A 26,149-nucleotide genomic window follows, 5' to 3' on the forward strand; every position below is an offset into this window, starting at 1 on the left:
TTGCATATGTGACTTGCAAATGTTTTTCCCAGTGTGTTATTCTTTTTTCATTCTCTTAATAGTGTCTTATACAGAGCAAGAATTTTTAATTTTGAAGAAGTGCAACTTAATCTTTTTAATTTTTTTAATGGATCATGCTTTGGGGATATTGTCCAAGAACTTTTTGCCCAGCTACGTCTCATAAAGGTTTTCTTTTATGTTTTCTCCCAAAAGTTTTAGAGTTTTACATTTTACACTTAGATCTGTATGATCTATTTTGAAATAGCAGTTGTATGAGGTCCGAGGTTTAGGTCAAGTTTCCTTTTTTTTTGCTTATGGATGTTTAATTGTTCCAATACCATTTGTTGAAAAAAACAGTCTTTTCTCCATTGATTTGCCTTTGCCTCTTGGCCAAAAATCATTGGCCATATTTGTGTGAGTCAATTTCTCCGGTATTTCCTGTTTCCCTGAGGTTCTCATTTTTAGTCTGCCAGCTACAAAGAATGGGGCATTGAACTTCCTGTGACTTCCTGGAGCAGGAGGAAGAAAGAAAAAAAGTGACAGATGTTTGCCCTCCATCTAGAGATCACAGCTCCTCTGATTAGAGAGGAGGTTCCTTTTCCTTAGACGTATAGGTGACTGTTGTCCCCTCTGCCCACTGCCACCTTGAGACTGTCTTGGACTGGGAAGCAAGAGAATAGAGGGGAAAAAAAGAAGAAAAACCCGGGGATTCCCTCTGCTTCCTCCTGGGTTAGGAATCCCCTTTCCTGCTTCTCAGGCTGGAACTCAAAAGATTGATCAATTTGTCCCTTTTGTCTGCATCCTGGTGCTCACTTCCGAAGTCTGGCTGCCTTGAGTCCTGCCTGAGGGCTTTGGAGGAAGAAATGGGGAAGTTCATCACTGGTTTGGTAGCACTTCGAATTTTGCTCCTTTCCCAGTCAGCGTATCATCATTTACTTTCCAGAGCCCTCAAATAGCTGCTCCATATACCTATTGTATCTGGTGTTATAGCTGCATTCAGTGGATAGAAAGGATGGCATGTGCTTTTTTTTCTTCTTACCCAGAACCAGTACCCCTCTATGCTATTTTCACATACGAACTTTGGAATAGTATTTTGGGCAAATTACATAAATCTTGAAACAATAGGCATTCTGTGAACAATTGTTTCTCATAGACTTTTAAAAAGAAGTCACATTATCTTGGCCGAATTGGTTTATATTTGTAAATTTGAGGACAAAGTGGGAAACTTCTAGTTTTGTGGAAAGCCTGTGTTAGATTATAGCGGGCTCTTTCTCTTGCTCCTCCTCCCTACTAAAAAAATGTACAATTTAAGGTAATCATTTTAGTACCATACGCAAATTTACATTTAGTACCATTTAACTTTCCGTGCAGAAATGCTCCAGAAGGCACCTGGGAAGCCTGTAGTCATTCACTATTATTCCATTTACCTTGTAGTTCTTGTCTTTTTGTTACATCAAAAATTGTCTGATTCTAAGCCTTCAATATCCAGTATTGAGAGTTGCCTCTGAGATGTGAGCTGATGTGTCTTCATTCTGAAAACCCCGTATAAGCTGTCAGAGGAATTAGAGGACTTAGGGAAGTCCAAAAGAAAGAAGCTAGTTATTAACATATTCATTCTCTACCAACTTAAAAAAAAAAATGTAGACTAAAGAAAATTATTCAGACAGCTGGTGAAAAACAAATATAGCTCAGTGGATTCCTAGTAGAAACAATGACATGGTCTAGAATTAACTAATTTATTTAAAGTAATTATTTATCAGTAGAAATCCATTAAAGTTAGTGAGGGGGGAGTCAACTGTAGGTTATAAATCTCTTGAAATCAACCTCAGGAGTCCATGTTAATGGCGTCACAGCAGGATGTAGGAGTAGGCAATTAGAAAGGCCAAGTTTAAGGTAATTAAGAATAACTCAGTCGGCATTTAAATTACAGTAAGTAACAGTAATATATGAATATGGAAGATAGTTTGATAATCCTGTTATCCCTTTATAGATTCATCAGAATTGTTATTGTTTTCATGTTTTTAGCATCTATTTTTCCCCGGAATGATCAAGTCTTGAGGACTTGACTATTACTTCTCTTAGTGCTTGCCATGCCTGCCTTTATTATTTAAAGCTAACAGTAAAGGGAACATTTAAAGAGCTCTGGGCCAGACCTGGTGCTGAGCACTTTGCATGGTTAACCCCGTGTCACCTTCACAAGAATCCTGTGAGGCTGTTCCTGATCCACAGGAGAGGAAATGGCTCAGAGGGGAGAGTGCTTAGGATCGAGTCCATGTTTGCTCTTAACTTTCCAGCTGTAAGATTGCCCAGTTGTGAATGGGGAAAAGTTCTTAGAAGAAAGAGGTTAAGAAGACCAAATTGAATACTAAAAATGTTCATTGCAGTATTATTTACAATAGCCAAGATATTTGGAAACAACCTAAGTGTCCATCATTGGATGAATGGGTCAAGAAAATGTGGTGTATGTGTGCAGTGGAATATTCCTGCCATTTGTGACAACATGGATGGAAGATGAGGGCATTATGTTAAGTGAAATAATCAGACAGAGAAAGTCAAATACTGTAATGATCTCACTTACATGTAGAATTTAGGTAAAACAAAACAAAAACCAAGCTCACTGATACAGAAAACAGATTGGAAGTTGCTACCGGTGGCAGATGGGAGGAGAGGGGGTTTAAAATGAGTAAGGGGGTCAAAGGTACAAACTTTCAGTTATAAAATAAGTAAGTCATAGGGATATAATGTATAGCATAGTGACTATAGTTAATAATACTGTGTTTTCCCGAAAATAAGACCTAGGTGGACCATCAGCTCTAATGTGTCTTTTGGAGCAAAAATTAATATAAGACCTGGTCTGTTCTGTTCTGTTCTGTTCTGTTCTGTTCTGTTCTGTTCTGTTCTGTTCTATTCTAAGACCCAGTATTATATTATATTAAAGTAAGACCAGGTCTTAATTAATTTTTGCTTCAAAAGATGCATTAGAGCTGATGGTCAGGCTAGGTCTTATTTCCGGGGAAACACAGTACTGTATTGCATATTTGAAAGTTGCTAAGAGAATAGATCTTAAAAGTTCTTATCACAAGAAAATAATTTTTTTATAATTGTATGGTGATGGATAACTTAGTGTGGTGTTTATTTAGTAATATATACAAATATCAAATCATTAGTTGTACATCTGAAGCTAATATAGTGTTATATGTCAATTATACCTTAAAAAGTAAAGAGCATTTTGACCAGGTATGTAGGAGCTTCAAGAATCAAGTACTGGGTTGCATAACTATCCAGTTTGAACCAAAGAAAGAATGAGAACAGTCTTGGTTTTATGATTCATTATGTCATCAGAACATTTCATCTGCCAGTTTCCCCCATGTCAGCTTTGTGTAAGTAACCACTTTTAATCACCACCCTTTTCCTAAGTACATCTCAGTAGATAAAATTGTACCGGAATGACCTTTGTTAATCCAATGCCAGGAGACAGAATCCAAAAGAAGGATTGAGGTTCAAAGTGATAAGAATTTGGTGTTTTTTTATATGGATAATTCAGGGTCCTAATACACTTCATCTTTTAAACTTCCCAAATAATCTTATAGACGAGTCCTTATTTTTGTTCATGATTTCACTCCTTTTTTCTGTCCTTCTTCCCTCTTATCCAAATTAATTCTTCTTAAACCAGTTGGTTGATTTTATATGTCTAAGAGAGAATGAGACCCTTGAGGAATTGAGGAATGGTGTTAACATCCTGTCCAGATGCTATTTGTGCCTGGATGTTCGTGTTTATACATATTTTTCTTTGTGATTGTACAGGCAGCAGCCAACTCAGAGTCAGCCAGACAACTTGTGTGGTTTTCTTACTTTTTATGAACTATTTCAGCCAATAGCTAAGCACAGATAAGATCCTTCGTCAATGCGCATGGAGCTGTTTTGCTGTCTTTATGATAAATGACTTCATATATGTAGTAGTTATAGGCCAAGGACACACTGAGGTCATTGGTGGGAAAAGTCTTAAAAGTGGTCAAAATTAAAGACTATGAGAATTTTATTCTTTACCTAAATCTAAACACTTGTTTAGATAGTAATTTACCCATATCACATGGACATATGATAAATATTTGAGATTCAACATTTTTTGTCTCTTAATAACAGTTGATCAGACGTAGAGGCATTTGGGTGTGAAACTGATAGTGGGGAATGTGCTCTGTGGTATCTCACTGTGAAGTTGCACATTCGTCTTTATGAAAGTGTCTCTGCATTCACTTTTCATTCACGTGGTTATCATACTTTGTCATAATTTAAAACTAGACCGCTTGATTCTGTTTTTCTGGAGTCAGTGGTAGATTGCATGTGTACAGAAAACGTCTACAGAAAACAAGGACGACCCAGTTTAATTGTAATTCCTTACGAAATTTTGTAACAGCTTGGGTTAGCTTAAAATGTGAATTCTAATTCGGTGGCCTTGTCCTTTAAATATCCCCTGGCATCTGCAATGAAATTTGTGTTTGACTAGCAGGAAGAGGGATCTGATTAAACAGGGTTTGATTTTCTCACATAAAATGTCTGTAGGGAACCCGTTTAGGAAGAAGTGTGGTTCTACCAAGTCCTCAGGTAGGGACTCACTCAGGCTTCTTCCGGCTTTCAGCATCCTAAGCATAAGGCCGTTCTCCACACAACCACAGGACCCTGTTGGTGCTCCAGCCTAGATGTCTGCAAGAGGAGAGGGAGGGAAAGGGGTAAAGGGGCTTTCTAGAATCTCCACCCATTGCCTTCTACTTGAAACTCCTTGGCTGCTGCTGTGTTCAGGGGAGACTCAGGTGAGGTAAGTGCGCACATTGCCAGCCCAAATAAAATCAGATTTCTATGACTAAAGAAGGGGAGGCAAGTGGAAATTAGGTTTGAAAGAGCTGACTCTCTGCCACCAAATGTGAACTTTATTTTTGAAGTCATGCATCTGCCTAACCATTTTTTCAAAGTTTAAAGGGAAGTGTATTATGTAGGCATATTTTAAAGAAATATTTTAGTTTGGGGAATGTTTTTTCCCCCCAATCCATTGTTACACTTCTGTAATATTCTTAATGTCCTTTAGTTACCTTCTAATAAGTAATCTTTTAAAATTATAAATAATAATCTGGGCTTAAAAATAGAGCAGGATTAATACATACTTCAGCTCAAAAAAATTCTTTTCATGCTTCTCCTAATGACACGATTTAGAAATATTTATGAAAAATCTTCAGGTCTTTCTTTTTCACAGAGTCTATCCGTTAGATGTAACTCAGGAAAGCTCAGTCAGGTGTTAAAAACTCCTTTGGGTAGCTGTACTCATGATTTAGGAGCAAATTCTACTGTGCTCTCCTGATACGCTGTGATCTTTCTTGCTTCTGGGTTTTTCTCCCTGGTAAATTCCCTGCATGCAAAGCTCTGCCTCTGCCTTCCAACCTGGGAGAATTCTGTTGATCCTTCAGACTTCACTTCTGCCCCGCCTTTCCTGCCCTCCATCAGTGCTACGCGGTCGTCTTCCCTCTCCACCCTGTTTCCTCCCTTCTGGTTTAGTGGCTTGGTGCTTCTCCCGAGTGTTCTCTTGGTCTCTGCTGCTTGCATCACAGAGAGGAAGTCCAGTGGTGATGGTGTGGAATAAATGAAATAGTCCGCATGAAGCACCCTGAACGGTGCCCAGCCTCCCCATAGAAAGCTCACGTTATGTATAGCCATCCTTTTTTTACATTACATTGTAACTGCTGCTTTGCTTTTTCTGGATGATAGACTTCTTGAGGACAGTTGCCACGTTGTGTTTGTTAGAATTATTTCCGGCATGCCTGCAGTGTGTTCTCAGTAAATGTGTAATGAATGAAAGAGTGAGTGTGAGTGGGTGAGCAGACAGAGGAGAAAGGAAGACCGGAGCTTTCCAGTGTCACCTTTAGCTTACTCAGCCGGTGGAGACACGAGGTAGTGAGGTCTGTATGTCTGGGAGGTAAAGAGCAGGTACCTTAGCTCGGCAGGGAGCAGCAATGTGTCCACTGCTTTTTGTCTTATTGAGTGAGCTGGCCCTCATGGAGACACCATGGTGTACTTCCACACTATAGAATTATCTGTCATTGGAAGATAATTTAGGAGCTCTGTATTCAAAATATTTCTTTCATGTTGTGCCTTTAACACTTATTGAGTATCTGCTATGTGCTTGGTTCTAGACCTGCAAAAGTGAACCAGAGTCATTCTTATCTTTAAGTTCTAGTACTGTGTTTCCCTGAAAATAAGACCTAGCCAGACAATCAGCTCTAATGTGTCTTTTGGAGGAAAAATTAATATAAGATCCGACATTATAATATAATATTAATTATATTAATTGTATTATATTATATTACATTACATTACATTACATTACATAAACCTGGTCTTATAGTAAAATAAGACCGGGTCTTATATTAATTTTTGCTCCAAAAGATGCATTAGAGCTAAAAAAAAAAAATAAAGATGCATTAGAGCTGATTGTCTGGCTAGGTCTTATTTTCGGGGAAACATGGTAGGAGAGTGGGGGAAACAGACAGACAACAGTGACACACACACACACACACACACACATCCTCAGTGCGTAAGTGCTTAAGTGAAAGATTAGAAGTATGAACAGAGAAAGGACTGGTGATTCTTATGTTGTGCTGCTTCTTTAAGAACAGTAAGTTCTTGTTATGGAAGGTAAGTGCTGTTCCTTAAGCTCTGTTCTTTCAGAGATTTTATAAGCTTGTTTATATTCATATATATCAGACACCAGACTTGCTAGTATTAACTAGGCAAAAATAGCATCAGAGGCGATTGTACTCTGCAGTGTCAGGATCTTTGACCATTACCTCCTTGGATGTGACAACACGGAAGACATACTGCTTAGACCTTCTCCTTGAGCTTTTGGCATGCATCCTTAAGATGTTTGCATGGTATAATATGACTACTAAAACCTTCACGTTCATATTCTGAAGAGTGGTAGGAGGGAGGGAAAAGGGGTGCAATTCTGAACTGAGTCAGCTCCCTTTAAGCAACCTGTCTTTGCTTAATTTTCTCAAAACACATATGCTTGTTTTTCACCAGGCCGGAACTTCGTCATGTGAACTCATCTGGCTGCAAGGGAGGCTATGAAAGGTAGTATTTTAGTTAGGTGCTTTGCTTCCCTGAGATACATTGGGGGTTCTGTTAGGAGTAAGGGGGGAACAGAGATATTGGGTAGCAATAAGCAGCATCAGCTGCATTGCTCAATAAATGTTCTTTGAATAAAAGGAAGGGAGGGAGGGAGGGAGGGAGAGAGAGAGACGAGGAGAAGGGAGGGGAGGGGAGGGGAGGGGGGAGGGGAGGGGAGAGGAGAGGAGAAGAGAAGAGGGGAGGAGAAGAGAACAGAGAAAATAAAGAAGTATGAGGGGAGCAGGCTTTTGATGCAGATACTATCCATTTATTTTTCATGGTCTGTCAGATTGACCTTTCAGATATCTAGGCAATGAAATATTTGAATTGGCTCTGCTCTCTGAATCACAGTGTTAACGTCTCTTTAGGCTGGATGGACGGGGCCAGAATTGTAGACTAATGCGAGGAGATGGGTTTTGTGTGCGACTTACACATACAGGCACGTCTGGTATTTTACTTGCATTCTTGATTATCAGTAGTTTTATTTACTTGATTGGGTTTTACTGAATGACTGTTATTTTGGTTTATAGAAATAGATACATAATTTATGTAGTTTTATATTTATTTGTAGATGTTTTTCCAGAGATTTATTTATTTTTGTTTTTGTTTTTTTCACCTCAATCCTGGCAGTGATTTTTCTAACGTGGATACAGAAATCGTTAGAACATAATTTCCTAAGTGATATAGTATGCTAGTGTCAATCTTATACCACTGTAGTGCCCTGATAATATAACTTGTTTTTTTAAATTGTCAAAGTTCTAACTGCTTTGAAGCATCCTCAAGACTGTGGATGATAACATTTTCCAAAATTATCAGCAATCAGTGCCGTAATTATTTAACTGGTATTTTGATAAGGATATTTATGTTTTTCTTTTATCTTCCAGTTTCTGAACACAAAGTTTAAAAAGAAAACTCTTTCTTCATTTTCAGTGAGACTATTTTGGTCAGTATGGCCCTGTGAACTTGTAATTTCTGAAGAGACGTGTACTGTGGGGAACCTTAAAAATAGGTTTTTGTTGGCTTCTTTGGGACGATATTCATGTACTCTGTACTCCATTGAAAATGTGTTCTATTACTTCATTCTATTGTGCTGAGCAAGCAGAAATTGGTTTCCCCAGACCATCTAAATGGGAAGAATAGCCTGCTTTTATTAGTTATGTGAAGAAGTAACTTTCAGGGACCTTCAGCTTCAGGATGTCTCTTTCTTCACAGCTGCCGCTCTTCCTTTGTGGAGGATGCCAGTTGCTAAGAGAAGGCTTTGTCTGTTGTGTATGAAATGAAGTTTGTTTGGACCTCCCTCAAGCAACTTCAAGTGCATAAGAGTCCAGCTGGACATTCCTCACCCGTTGATGATTTAAATGCAGGTCAGATTTAGAACCCAACTTATATTAGTTTAAAAATAGACATGGCCTTTAGAAAGCTGACCTCTGGTACATTTGGGGCTTGGGGATCTGATGGGCTGTTTCTTTTAGTTCACAGAGCTCTGTTTTAGTCTCTGAAAGGCAGGACACATTTAGGCTAGATGACACCAGTGTCCTTGTAACTTGGGACCCCAGCCTTCATGCCATGCATCACTTCCTTCAGTCCATACGCATTACTTCCAGGGAATTCATGGCAAGACGAGAGAATCATAGAACAGAATCTGATTTCCGTACATTAATTTTATTGGATGTTTTCCAGTTTGACTAGGAAAGTCTACAGAACCCAGAAAGAAAATCTAACAAGTTAATTTTAAGGTAATAAGACTATCATACGATGTATTCTTCAGTTGCATTTAGAAGAGTCAGAAATGTTCCTCAGGACAGGGTAAGTGTTGGTAACCCTAAGGATGAGAAAGACAAGGTTTACTGGCAGCTCTCACCTGGGGCTCAGAGGTAATTTATCAAATGATGTAACTTAACATTTATAGTATGCAACTGAATAATCAGTTACAAAATAGGGAGTAATTCTTCCATGTCTGAGGTTTACAGACTTGAATGTGCTCAGCAGAAAAGTTAAGACGGTAAGGAGCGTTGGGGAGAAGTTTATTGCTAACTTTTTAATTACCAGAGAAGCAAGCATATATTGAGCATGCATGCATGTGTTTGAATTATTGCCGAAAATTTTGTCTAAACCTGAAACAAAATGGTAAGCTTAACGTTTCAAATACTTGAATTATTTAGACTTTATTAAAAAAGTAGCCCTTATTAAGGGCAGTTTTTCTTCATGATTTAAAAAGGTAAAATAAGCATTTCATTTTATGCAGTTAGGTCTGTATTTCTGGACACCACTTATAGTCTTAATTGTTATTACCATCTTCACTAACACATTTGTATAGTAGTTTGTTTGAGGCTGATACCTTTAAACAGAGTTAGTGTTTAAGATTGAGTCTTTTTGGTACATTTAGCAACACAAAATTATATATCATTTTGGACCCTCCTGTGTCTGTAATGTTACTTTTTACATCAAAACAAATACGTTTTAAGAAGAGAAAACATGGAATTTTTGCTTCCTTATTGTTTATGAGACGTCAGAGTATATTGTGTGTGTGTGTGTGTGTGTGTGTGTGTGTATATGTATGTGTAGCCCATGTTATTGCAGTAATTTATATGTTTCCAGTAGAGGGCTACTGTGAATATTTTTGCACTGCACAAATAATATTTGGATAGCGCCAAGACTACATGCTATACTAGCTAGGATAGACATGTCATGCAGTGACACTGTTTGACACATTTGTGGAAGCATTTGTATACTTTTTTTCTTTGTTGTATACGTGTTTGGACAACAGCAAAACGCTTGCAATAGTCAGTTTTCATTATAACATAAAAGCTGAAACTATATACAGTAGAACTTCCTTCAAAAAGGCAACTATAGGTTTTGAGTATTTACCCTAATAATGATGTACATACACTATAGGGAGCATTTTAAAAGTTTTAATAGGAATGAAGATGTCTGTTCCCAATACCAGAAAGTTTGTTCATTTAAGTTAGTAACAACAATAGCACTTATAGTATCTTACTTTTTAAATAATGCTCCATAGATTGCTGAGTGCTTATGTAATCAACTCCCTTTTTGATCCTCACAGTCATGCTTTCAAATAGCCAGGACCTCCACTTTTAAAAACAAGGAGAAACCAAATCCACATAGTAGATACATTTCTAACTGATTGGAGAGAAACTGTCAATTACTAGTAGAATTTCATCAGTCTTTTAAAATCAATCTGGATTTTGTTTTCTGAGTAAAGCCTTTGTTACAACAGAATACTCAAGCGGAAAAAACAAAAACAAAACAAACAAACAACAACTAAATGTGGCTTTTGGAAACTCTGAGCTATGTCTGGGCACAGTTTTCTAAAGTTTAAGTTCTAATTGTTCCCATTGGTCAGTGATAATCATTCATTCATTTCTTTCCTTGAGTCGCTTCTATGTGTTAGGCATGATCCTGGGCTCTGGGGACATTGCATTTCCCCAAATTGATACTGTACTTGTCTTTATGGAATTGATGGCTTAGTGGCAGAGACATGAGCAAATAGTGTCACACGAGTAAATATATACATATGAACTGGAATAAGTGCTCTGGAAGCATTACAATCAAGTCTTTTCCATAGTATAAAGGAGTAACCTGATGTTTTATTAAAAACAAAAACAAAAACACAGAAGTGCAAGAGGTGGGGTTTGCAGGCTACATTTTCAGCAAATGGTACATGAAAGGAAGTTACTTGGAAATAGGGGAATGTACCTGATATCCTCATTTAGTTCAAGGTGTGTATGGGGTGAAGGTGGGAAAAGAGAGCGAGGGGATGGGAGAAAGCACTTTAAACAAAGAGGAGTCAGAATTATCCGAATTGCAAGTTGGGAGGTGGAAAAATGTTTCAGACAAACCCTCACGCTTGACAGGAAAGCGGAGTGTGTTTGACAAGCTTAAAGGTTAGTGTGGCTGGAGCATAGTCATTAGGGAAATGGTGCCTTCAAACTTGGAAAGGGTTGCTGGACTGTCATGCAGGGGCTTTTAGACCATGTCAAGGAGTTTGAGTTTTATGCCTGATGTAATGAGAAACCATGGCATGGCTGTAGGCAAGGGTATGTTGTGTTTACAAAGGCCACTCAGTTGCTGTGTTGAGAATGTATTAGAAGGAAGCATGAGTAGATGCAGGGAGATCAATTATAGTCCTTTACTGATTTATTATTCTGGGGCATACAAAGGTTGGCTACTTTTTTTTTTTTTCCTTTCCCAAACTAGAGCTGGACTTAATAGTTTTTGCATTTTGGGTGCGATTTCGTGAAGGTTCCTTGAGGTCCTGCTGTTTGATCTTATTCTCTGTGATGTGCCCATAACTTTGAGCAGAGCTTGGCACAAAGAAAGTGCTCAATAAATATTTCTGAACCGACCGACTGACGGCCTGAGAAAAATGTGCTTCTGTTTTCTGCTCATCCAAGTCTGTCAGCACCTTCTCCTCTGCCACCCAGTGGTCTGACTGTATTTGAACCTGTCTGATGGTGACTGGCCAAGGCAGCCAGGTCGGCACAGACTCTTATCCTTTGACAAGAAGGTCTTTGTTTGGATTCTTTGGGAAATACTGGCGACTACCAAGGACTGACGTGCAAAGACGTGGTGTGTAAGCTTACTTTTTTGTGCTAACAGCCTGATGGCACAGTACAGAAAGGACTTGGCAAAAACGAGCAAGTGTGGATTGCTGGAAGTTTCCAGGGGAGGGATAGTGTGCCAGAATATAGGAACATGGTGTTCGTGTTATTAGTTCAAAAGTTTTAAATTTCAGTATACCCATGTTTTTCCAGCAGCATAAAGGGTCGACTTGATGTTTTATTTAAACAAAAAAAGAAGCAGCAGCAGCAAGAGGAGGCGTTTGAGGCTACATTTTTTTCAGTGTGTAATGGAGGGTTCCTTTTATTGAGGCTAAAACTTTGAAACAGCCTGGCAGATGAAGCTATTTAACAGTGTGAACATCAGCTGACGCAGATAACAGTTTTGTTTTTGGATATAGATCATGTTAATGTAAATTCTGTGTATAAATGATTTCTGTTCTCTGGTTTTGACTTGTAGACTGTGTGACAAGATCAATCTCATGCATTTACTCTTTAATGGTCTAAAAGTTTGTGTGTGAAAGCCAGCCATCTGAGGGAGGCATTTGAGGAACCAATGTAGACTTTGCCTTAGAGGCTAGGAATTGTGGCTAAACACTGACTGAAGTGTGTTTTCCCTCAGCCTTTGGTTACTGAGCCACCAAGGCGGTTACTTGCTCCATACATGAGTCTAGAAGTAGCGTTAGTTGTACTTGCAAAGCTTGACATAAATTTCACTTTTTCTCTGAGGGCAGTAAATAGCATTTTCATCCATTTATCTCCCTTTTTGTTGCCCTGGAAGGCAGGGTCCGGGATCCCCTTTACTTCTGTACTGTTCTCCAGTTTCCAACTCAATTCCCGTCAAAGGTACACATCTATGATGTCTGTCCCTCTAACCCTCCCTGCAAAAATAGTTATTGAACAACTACTTGCGTAGGTGCCAAATATTGTTCTATAACTGTATTTGTGAACAATACAAAATTACATTTTCTTGTGTATGTGACGAGGGGCTAGTGAAATAATTAAATTAATGGACGTGGGTGACTGACGAGACCTTCGTTATGTCTCTCCAAGGACATAGTATTGACAAATAAAAAGGAGTATTTCATCATTAGTATCACCATGAAAGCAGCCCTTATCAGAATATATAACTTGAGTTTATATTGAAAACTCAGATTATTGCTTCCTCTCTCACAAACACTGGAACAAAAATTATATATGTTATGTCAGGAGTGAAGCTGATATTATAAAGCCTATATGAATGGATTAAGATAAAATTAAAATGTATCTACACTTGTAAAATGTGTCAGATACTCTAAGATAAATAGATTTTTTTTTAAGATGAATAGATTTTAATTCAGCAAATATTGTCATTGGTTAGTCTTTAAATCGGTATGTTCAGTTTCTTGTTTATGTTTGTTAATTCCGTCAAATAACTTTTGTATTCCTGATGACTGATAATGTTAACAAGCTGGGCTGAGGGAAATCAGTGGTTCAATATTTACCGCACGAAAAGCACAGTGGCTCTTGTTTTTAAACGAGAGTTGTCTAGTTGGATAGAGTGTGAGCGCGGGTATTGAAAATCTAGAAAATTGCAGCTTTGAAAGCTATCAGTTTTAACTCTTCTGATTTGGATACCTTTTATTTACACACACACACACACACACACACACACACTCACTCACGCTTGCTTGCTTGATTGCACTAGCTAGAATCTCCAGTAGAATGTTGAATAGGAAGGGTTAAGAGTGGACATCTTCATCTTGTTCCTGATATTGGGGAAAATCTTACTGTTAAGTATGATGGTTGCTATAGGTTTTGTACAGATACCCTTGATCAGGTTGAGGATGTTCCCTTCTGTTCCTAGTTTGCTGAGGGTTTTTTAAAAATCCTGAGTGGGTGTTAAATTTGTTGTTATATATTGATACGATTGTGCTTTTTGTCCTTCACTATATTAACACATTGTATTAAATTAATTAGTTTTCAGATGTTATATTATGTTAAATCAAACTTGTATTCCTGGGATGAATCCTATTTGGTAATAGTATCTAATCTTTTTTTATACATTTATCTCCCTTTTTGTTGCTGGATTTGGTTTACTAATTGAGAACTTTTTGTGCATATATTCATGAGGAATATTTATCCATTTGTTTCCTTTTTTTGTGATGTCTGTCTGGCTTTGGTATCAGGATAATATTGAATTCATAGAATGAGCTGAAAAGTGTTCTATTTTCTTGAAGAGTTTGTGAAGAATTGGCATTATTCTTTAAATATATGATAGAAATCAACAGTGATACCATCTGGGCCTGGGATTTTCTTTGTGGGAAGATTTTAAATTACTAGTTGGATTTCTTGTTATAAGTGTATTTAGATTTTCTGTTTCTTCTTGAATCAGTTTTGCTAATTTATTGTCTTTCTATGAATTTGTCCATTTCATCTAAATTGTCTAATTTGGTGGCATACAGGTTTTCATAATATTCCTTTATAATCTTTTTCTGAGAGTCAACAATGATGCCTCCTCTTTCATTCCTGATTTTGGTAATTGGTGTCTTTTTCTGTTTTTCTTGGTCAGTCTAAATAAAGGTTGGTCAATTATATTGACCTTTTTAAAGAACCAACTTTGGTTTTGTTGTTTTTTCTTTATTTTTCTGTTTTCAATTTCATTGAGTTTTACTCTAAATTTTATATGATGTCTTTCCTTTTGCTTGCTTTGAGTTTATTTGACTCTTTATCTAGTTTCTTAAAGTGGGAATGAATTGAGATCTTTCTTATTTTCTAACATAGGCTTACGTTTAAATCTATAAAATTCTCTATAACAACTGCTTTAGTTGCATCCTATAAATTTTAACATGTATTTTTGTTTTCATTCAGTTCAAAATATTTCTAAATTTTGCTTGCAAATTTGTTCTTTGATCCATGGATTGTTTAGAAATTAATTCTCAAGTGTCTGGAAATTTCCTAAATTTCTTTGGGTTATTGATTTAATTCTTTGAAGTCCCAAACATATTTTTGTATTATTGCAATCCTTTTCAATTTATTGAGGCATGTTTTGTAACACTGCAAATGGTCTATGTTGAGCCTTGAAAAGAATGTGTATTCTATTGTTGTTAGATGGAATGTTTTGTAGCTGTCAGTTACGTCAGTATGGCTAATAATGCTATTCAAGTGTTTATAGCCCTGCTGACATTTTGTCTATAGTTTTTCTATCCATTATTTAGAGTGGGGTGTTGAAGTCTCTAATTATTATTGATTTCTCTCTCCTTTCAGTTCTGTCCACTTTATTTCATTTGTTTTGGGGCTCTGTTATTAGATTGCATGTACATTTATAATTATTATACCTCCCTGATTAATTGACACTTTTATTATGTTAAACTGTTCCTTTTTCTCCAGTAGTACTATTCGTCTTAAAGTTCACTGTCTAATAATGGTGTAGCTGTTCCAGCTTTCTTATGGTTACTGTTTATAGTATATATTTTTCTATCTTTGAGGGCTAGCAGAATCAGTCATGTGTCAGTGTGAGAATGTCTCAATGTAATTCTTTGTATATATTTTCAAATCTGCCACATTTTCATAGCATTTTATTTATATCAGTGATAGTGAGTTAAAGTAAAAGGAGAACCCTCTTAAATTTGTCACATGGTTTTAAACTATCACGCATGTGTACAGTTCTATAAAATTCAACACATATTTAGATTCCTGTAACTTCTACCACAATTAGGATTCAGAACAGTTTCATAACCCCAAAAAACTCCCTCATGCAATCCCTTTATAGTCACTTCTCCGCCTACCCAGAACCCATGGCAACCACTGGTCTGTACTCCATTCCTAATGTTTGTCTTTTTGAGAATGTTATTTAACTTAATTAGAACGTCATACAGAGTCACACAGTATTTAACTTTCGGAGACTGGCTTCCTTCACTTAGCATGCCTCTGGGATTCATCCGAGTTGTAGCGTATATCAGTAGTTCGTCCCTTTTTGTTGCTGAGTATTCCATTGTGAGGATGTTCCAGGTTGTTTATACCTTTACCCCGTTGAAGGACACTTGGCTTGTTTCCGGTTGGGTTGATTATAAGTAGAGCTGCTATAGACATTTGTGTTCAGGTTTTTCTGTTACGTAAGTTTTCATTTCTCTTGGGTGGATGTGTGATTTCTGTTTCATAGGGTAAGTATATGTTTAACTTTATAGGAAACTGCCAAACCGTTTTCAAGAGTAGTTGTATTATTCTGCATTCCCACCAGCAATGTTTGAGGGTTCCCCTTGCTTCCCAAACCACTTGGTATTGCCAGTAGTTCTTATTTTAACCATTCTCATAGGTAGGTGTGTAGTAGTACCCTGTCTTGGCTTTACTCTGTATGTATGTCCCTAGAGGCTAATGACTTTAAACATCTTTCATGTATTTGCCATCCTTATATCTCCTTTGGTAAAGTGTCCTCTTTAAGCTTTAAATTTTTTGTGTTAACCATGTCTGCGAAACATTAAGTACAGGCCATTCTTATGAACTATAATTATTATATGGGTTTGATAACAGGCCATTGTTATGATAACAGGCTAGTGTTATGAACTATAATTATTATATGGGTTTGGAATTACTGGGACGTTTTCAAGGACTATCAAGCGGTGGAAGGCTGCTTATGTCTCTTTCAGGTTTTACTGTTCTACTGTTCGTGTGCCTGCTTCTGGCAGCATTCCCATTCCCCACTCCCTTTCTGGTTTATTGCTTTTATGAAATGATCGTGAATAAGCCTGTTAGAATTGTGTTTGAAAAGAACAGTGAAGTGCCTTTTAGTAAATGCTGCAGGAGCTCGTCTCTAAGTAAAGTACATAAACTCTGGCACATCTGTTTTAGTGCTTCTCAAACTGGGGCCATGAAATTGCTATGAGAAGGTCTGTGAATGCGAATCTGTATATACCCCAAGCTTTGTTTATAGGCTGAATAAACAATGTAACTTGCAGTATATATTCTCCTGTTTCCAGAAGTAATGTGGATGCTGCTGAGCAACTCTGGATTCATTATAATAGGTTTTTTAAATGTCATTTCTCTCCCAATTCTTTAGTTTCTTTCCTTTTTCTTGGCCATTGTGGGATGAATAGAGGTTGTCAGATGGGGCTTTCTGGGTAAGTTAGGTATTGTTGTTCCTCATTAGCCAGGACGGGATGAAGTGTGAATTGTAGTTTGTGCTGTTTCACCATAAGTGGATGGTTAACCAAATGTTCTGTACAAGACTTTTTTGATGATGTCGATTGGCATATTTTTGTTGAAAGTCCTTTTATGAGAGTTAGAATAGTTTTAAGCTCTTTGAATTCTTCAAACAAGAGGACCTCTTTGAATTGTTATTAACACCAACCTAAACTAAACTAAGCGAAACTAAACTAAAAAGCGACGGAAAAAAGTGTATTCCTCAAATCATTGTTGCATGAATTAAATGTTTAAATCCTGGGTTGCAGGGTTGATACTTTTCTCATATGCATCATGTCTTTTTGATGCATTTGTTATAAATAAAATTTGATTAGTGGCTTGGTGGTTTAGCACAAAGGTTATAAAAATAGAAAAGGAAACTATTCCCATGTATGTAATTTATATAAGCACAATGTCTGCTTGTGTATTCTTGATCAGATTCTTACTTAAGACTCTAAAGTACTTTGCTGTTTGCATGCCTCATGCTGTCCAGCATGTTCTCCAAAGTGTATGTAGTTATATCATAATATAATTTGTTACACAGATACCATAAATGATTAGTCTAACAGCTTTACTTTCCTCAGTTATTTTTGGTTCTCATTTCAAGATGTGAAGTAAGATAGTAATTCCTTCTATGTTAATAGAAATTGTCTAAGCAGAAGTACAAGAGAAAGGTTGTTGATGTACTAAATGATCAGCACCGTAATTTTAGTTATGAGATATTCAGGAATGTAGTTTATTTGGGGGGCTTTATTTTATCACATTTACTTAGGTCCCCAATTTCTTTATGATAGTCAAGCAAAACTTATCTTTAAGAACTATTGTTCAAAATTGTTCAAGTGATAGTAGAAATGTATGTCCCTCACTGGATGGAGGTCATTAATGTGAAATGTCCCCCTGCCAGAAACCAGGGACCTACTGTTTCCCCCCGAAAATAAGACCTAGCTGGACAGTCAGCTTTAATGCGTCTTTTGGAGCAAAAATTAATATAAGACCCGGCCTTATTTTGCTATAATATAAGACTAGGTCTTATGATATGATATGATATGATATGATATGGTATGATATCTATAAGACTGGGTCTATGATATGATATGGTATGGTATGCTATGGTATGATATGATATGATACCGGGTCTTATATTAATTTTTGCTCCAAAAGACGCATTAGAGCTGATTGTCCGGCTAGGTCTTATTTTCGGGGAAACACTGTAGTTCCTAGTCAATTCACACTGAAGATGTTTTTATTAAACAGTAAAAACCCTAAGATGATTTTGTTGAACAATTATCTATACTTAGTGTGTTAGAAGTTAGTCTTTGTACAAACTTATTTAAAGTGATTCTCTTGGTTATAAACATGCCGATGTACTAATTAAAAGTAGACTAAATGTTCCTATTTTTACATTTATGAGTAGTATTTGAAATCCATTAAGATTAAACAGAAAGCAATTGATACATTGAATACATTAAAGTTAAGAATTTCTCTTCATCAGAAAACCTTGTTAAGGGAGCGAAAAGGCAAGCTACTCACTAGAAGAAGATACTTGCTACGTATATCTACATAGATAGATCCAACAGAGGACTCATATCCAGAATATATAAAGGACTACAAATCAACATAATCCAAACCCTCCCCCATCAAAGACATCAGACTTGAATAGGTAGTTCACAAAAGAAGATACTCAGGTGTCCAATAAGCCTTTTAAAAGGTTTTCAAAATCATTTCTTGAAAGATAAATGCAATTTAAAAACCATAATGATATAACATTGTTTTCTCACCGGAATGAAAAAAGACTAATGATTCCAAGTGTAGAGCAACTGAAACTCATACACACTGTTAGTGGGATTATCAGGCAATTTGATCCGGCAATTTCACTCTTAAGTGTGTACAGACAACACAAACATGTGTGTATGTGCCCCAAAGAATCTGTCCAGAAATATCCATAGCAGCATTATTTGTGCTAATGCCAAACTAGAGCAAAATCAAATGTTCTCAATAGTAAATGGAGAAATACGTTGTAGTATGTTGTTACAATAGTACTAGTACTTCCTGCTACAACGTAGGTGAAGTTTACAGGATTTAGTGAAAGAAGACAGCATTCTCTGTGACCTCATTTAAATAAATCGCTTTTCTTGTGCTGTAAAATGGCTAGTTCAAAAACAGACAGAACCAATCTGTGGTGTTAGATGTCATAATGGTCGCTGGCTTTGGAAGTTACCAAGGACCCGTGAGGGTGGCTCTGAGGTGTTCGTAATACTCTTTCTCGATTGAGTCGTAGTTACATGGGTGGGTTCACTTTGTGCAAATTCTGAAAGGTGCACACTTAGGATTTGCATACTTATATGTATATTTCAGTTTTTATAAAAATTTACTTAAAAAAATCCATTGAACCTAACTTTTTTTTTTCTTCTGCATGTTACATCCTGAAATGGGAACGAGTAACTTGAATTCTTTGTTGTAACTGTTCTTATAAACCTTTTTTACCTTCAAGAACTGATGCTTTTAGTTGGCTATTTTGGTTTTACTATTTCTTTTGGTTTCCTGGACCCGATTCCACTGTGGGGGTGAAGCTCCCCACACTAGCAAGCAGTTCTCTAACTGGGGTGGCTATGTTTCATCGCAATTCCGATGGCCTATTTACCTTCAGATGCTGTCAGATCCCACAGGTTAAGGGTTCAATCTTACAAGGTTGCCCCCCGTCCCTCACACACTTCAAATGACAGCCACAAGCCCAGGTTGTTCAACCTGTACTTCTGTCGACGGGCTATAAATACAATTTTGCCACAACCCCCTCCTTGGGTTTGATTAACTTGCTGGAATGGCTCACAGAACTCAGGAAGCCCATTTACTCACTAGATTACTGATTTATTACAAAGGATATTAAAGGATACGCATCAACAGCCAGATGAAGAGATACACAGGGCAAAGTATGGGGAAGGGGCACAGAGCTCCCATGCCCTCACCAGGCAAACCATTCTCCCCGAATCTTCATGTGTTCACCAACCTGGAAGCTCTTCGAACCCCATCCTTTTGGATTTTTGTGGAGGCTTCGTTACATAGGTACAGTTGAGTAAATCATTGGCCATTCTCCTGCCCTTGTCCCCTCCCTGGAAGTTGGGGGGTGGGGTTGGGGCTGAAAGTTCCAATCCTCTAATCATTGGTTGGCTCTGTTGATAACCAGACCCCACTCATGGGTTTTCCAAAAGTTACCTCATTAACATTAAGTAAGAGACATCTTTAAGCTCTCATCCATCACTTAGGAAATCGCAAGGGTTTGGGGAGCTGTGAGCCAGAAACCTGACTGAACAATGACCAAAAATATATGAGAAATATATAATTGGTTACCTGAATGACTGTACAATTCTTATAAATCTCAATATTGTACTATTATAAGGATCTTTGTGAAGTCTGAATATTTGAACAGTCAGAAAAAATTTCTTGACTGTTAGGTTAGGAATAAACTACAGTGGGTTTATGAAATGTGAAACCTGTCAATGTTTAAAAAATGTTATAGAGAACTAAAATAAGGTGCTGATAAGGTCTTATTACTAGTGATCTAGTTAGTCCAGAGAGAATATTTTATTTAAACTTGCAATAATGTAAGTCGAGTTATGGTCTGATATACTTCTTAGCTAATATAATTTTATCGTCTTTGTGTTCTCATAAAACTCCTCCAGCACTTACCACGTTCTGCCATATATTAAAGTTCGTTATATTTCTTTCCCCTGTATATACTTCAGTTTTCTTGAGCAGGGACTGCTTTTTTTTAAAAAATTTCTTCTGACATAATGCATTGCTTATATTAAATGGAAAATGTTTTAAGAAAGAATGAAAATCTATTAGCAATTAAAGAAAGAAAATGTTGATTGTCTTCACACTTTATAGATGGCAGTAATAAAATCCTGGAAGTTTTGAATTCTACTGCATATTCCTCTTTCTAAAGGACAAAATGAGTTGCAATTTCTTGGGTGATGATCATGTAACATCTATCCTGGTTGATGGTATTGAAATTTTGTAGCTGTCATACGTGACCTCCATTGAAAAAATGTGGTTAATATATATCAGTATGATGAACTTCGCCTATAGAGCCTCAACTGGTGTAGATAGTATTATTTAAAAATTGAAATATCTGGAATTACTATGTCTGATAGTATAGCTCATTTGATCCAAAGAATAGTGCTTGTGAAAGGGCTTTGTAAATTACAAAGGTGTACAACTAGGTCATGAGGGAATTTTCTGGCATGGCACGTATTTTGGCTTTGATGCTTCTTAACCCATGTTTATTTTCAGAATCACTTTAAAACGTTTTATGAGTAAAATCACTTGCCTAATTTAATTTGGTCATGCTGAAGAAACATATTAAGATGCTAATTTCATTGATTTTATTGTCCTGTGCATTTCCAATTATATAGGTAGGGGTATAACAAATTTATTGGCTGGCAAGTTTGGTTTCCTTTTTTGTAAAACGTTAAAAAATGTGTAGTGCATTGCAATTTGGAGTGGCTGATTGTTGTTTTATGGTAATTTCCAAAGGTGTTTGATGCTATTAATGTTTCATTATGTATTTTTCTTTAAACTTTTCTTTGATCTCTCTGGACAGATATTTGTTGAATGGTTATTTGTTGAGGTTAAAACACCGATGAAATTGCCAGGAAAAATGTACTATACATGCATACACACACACACACACACACACACACACACACACACACACTTATTTATTTTGAAATATATACACACACATATACATATTTATGTGTGTGTATATATATGTATATATGTATATATGTATATATGTATATATGTATATATATATATATACACACACATATTTATTTTGGTAAACTATTTTAGAATAATTTTAGATTTACAGAAAACTTGCAAAGATGTGAATATGTATTTTAAATTGCCCTAAGTGATAGTTCCTTAATCAGTATTTCTGTTAAAGTTGAATATTTATAATAAAAATGCCCTTACCTCTGATTTTTGTTCAATAGAGAAGAGTCTTGTTTTAAAGTATATTATGTTTAAGTGCAAGTATGCTGGTTTAGTTACTCTTTTCACTCAAATATCAATTTTCCTGGTTGTAAAATGGCTATCAATTACCATGGAGAACTGTGAAACATAAATGTGTATATGTGTGATTTACATTCTACATTTCTAAGCATGAATAAACTTGATTGAATCAGGACCATAGGGATTATTTAATTATAGAATCGGAAATCTGCCTGGTGAAATGTTCACAATTTTATATTTTTTTTAAAAAAGTAGTTTAAAATAGCATGTGCCAAGTTTCTATTCTCCTCTTTTCTATTGTAGTTATATAGTAACATGAAAGAGTTTGTAAGGACAGAGAGATGTTATATTTTACTGAATTTAAGACGCTTTCAGTTGTAAGACATATCATTATTTTATGTATCATTAATGGAAAAAAACCACAGCATTTTAAACTATGATACAATACTAAGATGCCACCGTTTATAAGATACATCCTGATTTCAGAGATGTTGAAATAAAGAAAAATGTGAATTTTTAGATCCATGCAAAACATTCATCACTCTAACACAATTATTTTATTTGGAGTTTAACTTTGGACCTCTAGCTTTTTTAGAAGACAATGTGAGAATCATTGATTTGAGTTGTGTTGCTTGCTTTTATGCTCAAATACTGTTGGAGACATGTTCTAATCAGTGTCTCATTTTAAGAAGATATGAAAATTTTCATTGAAGTATCATTTCTATAGATAAATTTGCGTGCTTTTCGGGGATGGAGAATTAAAAGCCAAGTTCGAGTTCTTATAACCTAAGTGTTTGTGCCATGTGGTCTCCAACAGACATTTCATCGTGTCTCTTCCGAATTTCCAGTTTTTCTCTTTACTGATTGATCACTCACTGTCCTACGTTGTAGCCTAAAAAAACTTTTCTCAACCCTGATTCTTCCCCAAACTACTGTTACATGTTTTCCCTCCTCACATTACCTCCCTTTTTTTTCTTTGCCAGCATTGCCTGAGTCCCAGACATTCCTCAACTCAGTTACTTATTAATCAAGTCTTTGCATACGATTTAGGTCTCTACTGCTCAAACTGCTATGTGAGGTCCCCAGTAGCTTTCTAATTTTAGTTCATTTGTTAAAACTCATCTTTACTGCTCTTACATTTGGCTCTCCCACCTCTCTCTGTCCTCTCTCCTTAGCACTGTGGCTGCAGTTATTGTCTCTGTGCCAATTTTATAATCCCATGATGCCAGATTTTCTTCCTGTTTCATCTACTGTATTATTAAAAGAATATCGAAACATGAAAGACACACTCCATAAATCTGCCATTTCAATGTATTATTAATTATTCCCACTTTTTAAGTATTTCCAGTCTTAGTTTGACCACATGCAAACACATTTTCCTTCCTTCCTTTCTTTTCTTTCTTTTCCTTTTTCTTTTTTTTTAACTTAATTGTAATCTTGGTAGGCATATTATTTGATTTTCTTCATTCATGTGATATCATTTATTTTCCCATGGTCCATATGGTCTTCATTATTGTCACAATAAATGATAGATTCTAGTGTTGATGCACTGTAATTTTCTATGTGCTGTTTCTGTTGTTGGACAGTTCACTTGTTTCCAGATTCTTTATCTGTTTTGTTTTAAAAACATTGTAGCGGAATGTATTTTCATTCATATAACCTTTTGTTTCTCTTGTATTATGTACATAAGATCCATTTCTAGGAGTGCCATTGATTACAAGGGTTTTGAGCATTTTGCTCAATGTTACCTACTTTTTTTTTTTTAAACTTTTTTTTATTTAAGTGTTTTTCCAGGACCCATCAGCTCCAAGTCAAATAGTTGTTTCAATCTAGTTGTGGAGGGCACAGCTCACAGTGGCCCATGTGGGGATCGAACTGGTCACCTTGTTACGAGCACCGCGCTCCAACCAACTGAGTGAACTGGCTGCCCCGACATTACCTGTTTTTAAAGGTGCTGTCCCAATTTACAGGGCCACAAGCAGTTTTAATTCAGGCTCACTAGTACTAAATGTCCAAAAATTATTTTGCTATTTAATAAGTACAAAATATTTCTTTGGTAATTTAATAGTTTGAAAGTGATGACTATTTCACTTTTGTTTTCATGTTTATTTCTTGACTGTTAATGAGGGTGAGCATTTCCATTATGTTTGATATTGAATTAATATTTTCTTATGAATTCTATCCATGTTCTATATCCCGTTTATCTATCTAGTGATATAGTACAAAAGCCGTAACAGAGAAACCTATCTTAGATTGTAGAATTTCTAAATTGTCTTCTCTTTAAACTAGATGTATAGAGACAGTCCTGCTTATTCACAGTCTGGTGGCTTTTACCAGTGTGATGCTTTAAATTCTTATCAATCTTATCACGTTAAATGGGCTTTTTTTGCTCTCCTTGTTACATAGGAATTTGGAGGAAAACCTGGTAACTTTTTCCTTTGTTAACTGGCCAGTTTTGTTATTATGGTAGTAAAAAGTGATTCTCTTGCATGCAACAATGTGAGGAAATTTTGTTTGCTGAATTGTGCCTAATATTTTTTTCTGCCTTTGCTTTTTATTTGAAAATGCTTTTAACATGTAGGATGAAACTTCAATAATTTAGATATAATATGATAATTCCGGTCAATGAAAAATGGCTTTCAGGAACCTGGTATAACATTTATGTTGACAGTAATTAAGAGACGCGTTTTTCTGTATTAACCTTAAACGAGTTTCTGTATTAACCTTAAACCAGTTGATACATAGTACAGTTTCAGGAGTAGTTTAGACTTGACTTTTTGGTTAAGTAAATTTATGTAGCAGTGGACCCTGATCTCTTTCTGTAGCACTAGATTCACAGTGGAATGGTTTTTGGCCATAATCTGTGTACCAGCAACTGTTTTGGAATCTTTCTTGACCTTTCCTTGAACTTGCCTTTCGCTTACAGTTACTTTCTTTTACATCATGAATTATGGGTATTTCCTAAAGATCCATGCATAGTTACCATCTTCTTTTTCCTGAGCTCAACCGTCTTCCATTTTAACTTATTTCAAACTCACTTTAAACCACAACGTTGAGCCCTGGGTTCTCTTAACCAGCCACAGGCCCATATTTTTAAACTCCTTTCTTGACTTGGTCTTTTTACGGCAGATTCACAAGCTTAAGTGTGCTTGGCCAACAATGTAAATGAGAGTAAAAGCAGGCCTTAGGGTAAGAAAAAATATTTTCCTACACTAAAAAAAGAAATAACAGAGTAAGTGGAGTGATAAATGGCCATTGATGTAGGCTCTGGGTCAGGAAGACAGAGACGTTATCGGAGACTGTGGAGAGTGGGAGACTGCAGGCCCCTTGAAGGCTGTTTGGCGCCCGCCATCTTTGCTGTTTGGGAATATGGGCCCAAAGTGACCAGATCTCCCAGTTTTTCAAGAGAAGCTGTAAATCAGGAGTAGTATGTTGAATATCCTGAATTTTAAAGGATGGGTTGAATTTTCATAAGACACTGCGTGGGCCAAAGAAAATATGCATATGGACCAAGTTTAATTTATAGGCTGTTAGTTTATAACCTCGTCCTGTAAAGGCACTTTAAATTTTGTGTGTTATCATCAAGCACGCCTGCGTCTCCCATCCTTTCATTTTGTTTCTTTGTTCATCCACTGGGAGAACCATCCACCCAGTTATTTAAGCTAATCTCCATTGACACCTTCTTATCTCATTACTTCTTAATTTTGGAGAGAGATCTGGGTCAAGGAAAAGGCTTTTTATGAATTAAGGAAGAGTTGAACATGTTTATAGGCAGAAGAGGAAAGACCAACAGAGAGGATAATGGACAGAGGGAGCCCAGTGTGTCCACTGGGGATGGGATCCGGGACGTAGAATCTAGCTGCAGATCTCCCTACCTGATGCTGCTCTAACTACCAGACTTTTTTTCCCCAGTAACCTTGTTTTAACCCAAATAATTATTTTCTTTTTTCTTTTTATGTGGATGTCATATTTCCTTGAATTTCTTGAGGAAATTTATTATGCTTTAAAACATGTTCTTTGTTTTCCCGTATTAATTATTTTTTTTCTCAGGCATTCTTGAATTTGATACTTCATTCCATGTTGCTCATGTCTCTAGAATGGATAATGATGTGTAGGGGAGTTAAAACTTTTCATAGGGTCTCTGACAGGGACAGAGAAGTAAATTGGCGCAAATTAACAGGAGAAAAGCCTACAATTTTGTTTTTTCATGTACATGGAGCTTTCACAGGAAAATGAAGATA

General features: G+C 36.5%; 1 protein-coding gene across 18 annotated transcripts in view; it reads left to right on the forward strand.

Annotated features, from left to right (window-relative positions):
* The window catches only part of SIPA1L1 (signal induced proliferation associated 1 like 1), a 350,224-nt gene that overhangs the window by 121,674 nt on the left and 202,401 nt on the right, over positions 1–26,149 (forward strand). Inside the window, exon 5 of one of the 18 annotated variants that reach the window (XM_074327265.2) lies at positions 8,368–8,519. The exons of the other annotated variants lie outside the window; for them this stretch is intronic. The gene's annotated coding sequence lies outside the window, so the exon portion shown is untranslated. The remainder of the gene's footprint in view (positions 1–8,367; positions 8,520–26,149) is intronic. 18 annotated transcript variants of the gene reach the window in all.

Source organism: Rhinolophus sinicus, chromosome 3 (genome assembly GCF_057876585.1).
Source record: "Rhinolophus sinicus isolate RSI-liver-muscle chromosome 3, RSI-T2T, whole genome shotgun sequence".
Taxonomy (NCBI): Eukaryota; Metazoa; Chordata; class Mammalia; order Chiroptera; family Rhinolophidae; genus Rhinolophus; species Rhinolophus sinicus.